This window comes from Anoplophora glabripennis, unplaced genomic scaffold (genome assembly GCF_000390285.2).
Source record: "Anoplophora glabripennis isolate ALB-LARVAE unplaced genomic scaffold, Agla_2.0 scaffold664, whole genome shotgun sequence".
NCBI classification, from domain to species: Eukaryota; Metazoa; Arthropoda; class Insecta; order Coleoptera; family Cerambycidae; genus Anoplophora; species Anoplophora glabripennis.
In genome coordinates this window covers 1-1,598 of record NW_019416766.1, presented here as the reverse complement: position 1 = coordinate 1,598, position 1,598 = coordinate 1, and positions in this window count along the sequence as shown.

Below are 1,598 nucleotides of genomic sequence, written 5' to 3'. Positions count from 1 at the left end.
ATCTCCTGGAATCGACAAACACGATACCTGGGCGTGACGATGGACCAGCGTCTCACGTGGAAACCGCACATCGTGGAGACGGTGGCGCGAGCGAAGACCACCAGGGCTAGGCTCTATCCCTTACTCAAAGGTGGAAACACCCTCAGTTTAAGGAATAAGCGAACGCTTATCAAGGTGGTACTTCAACCGCAGCTAACCTACGCCTCCACGGCGTGGGGTCACGCGGCAAAAAGCCACTTAAAGTCATTACAGGCTGTGGAAAACATAGCCCTCCGCACGGCCACCGACGCGCCCTGGTACGTAAGAAACACTGACATATTACGAGACTTACAATACACAAACGCTACACAGACAATAAGACAAAACGCGGAGAAACGATTTGACGTAGCCGCTAGACATGACAATCCCCTCCTCAGGCAAGCCGTTGACTACGTACCCGACGTGACCGACAAACACAAAAGACCTAGACACCAACTTTTTGACCCTGGGTGACCACCCCAATGACCCCCCCCCCTGCCCGCTAACCTTTTCTGTTTCAGAGACAGCCAGGATCAAGAAACGAAGACAACGACACACACACACACATACACACCCCCCATACCCTCCTTAACCCTCCCCTCCCGCGCTAGCCTAAGGGCCACCTTAGCAAAGCGCATCCCAGGCTGCATAGCCGCACTACCCTACCCAACCATACCACACATAAACATGACACTACCCCCGGGGTTTACACAGACGAGCCGGCGAAGCAAGAAGAGCGCCAGAAGAAAGGGCCCTAGCCGGCGGGGCCCAGCCAGGACAAAAGGAGGTCCCACAAAGCGCCTACACCGGCCGCATTTGCGGTCGGGGTAGACGACGGATGGGGCCCACCTACGAAGGCTGTCCAGGCCTACACGAGATGAGGCAGGATAAAGAGGGATAATCCCCCTCGATCCCAAATCATTGAGGCCAATTTCTAGCCATAGAATAATGGCGCGCGCTACTAGCCGTCTCATTTATTTTGTCTCTGGGTGTTTCCTTAGCCAACAGAGTCTAGTTTGAATACCTGTCACCAGGCGAAGATTTGACCTAGACATAGCCAGGTATTTTTTGGCTGTGTCCCTGCTAGGATACACTAAGAGCTCCTTAGTAAAGTGACAGCTGATTGTTTCATCCCAACGTTTCAAAAATTCTTTGTGGGTGTCTTCCTTGATAATTCCAACAAGTGCCGACAACGGAAGCACACTGGAGGGGCCGGGTCCAAAAATGTTAAGGCCCGATGCGCTCCTGGCTAGCTTGTCAGCTTCTTTATCGCCATAGCACTGCTCGTGTCCCTTTACCCAGCATACAGATATGCTGTTAGCGGCCGAGGCCACAAAAGCATTTATTGAGTTACTGTCTGTCTCTCGCACATTCAGCCACAATTTTCGCAATGGCATGCTACCTCTAGTAGTATATGCTCGAAGGTTCCAGTAGATTCAAAATCAAAATATTTCCTTATATTTCTTTATTTTATCATTGATCTGTTGTCGTTCAGATACAGTCATTAGTGGACCGTGGTCATTAGTTCGGCACATATACTTATTAAGGGTTTTTTGGCGAGAAAACCGCTAACCCGGTTA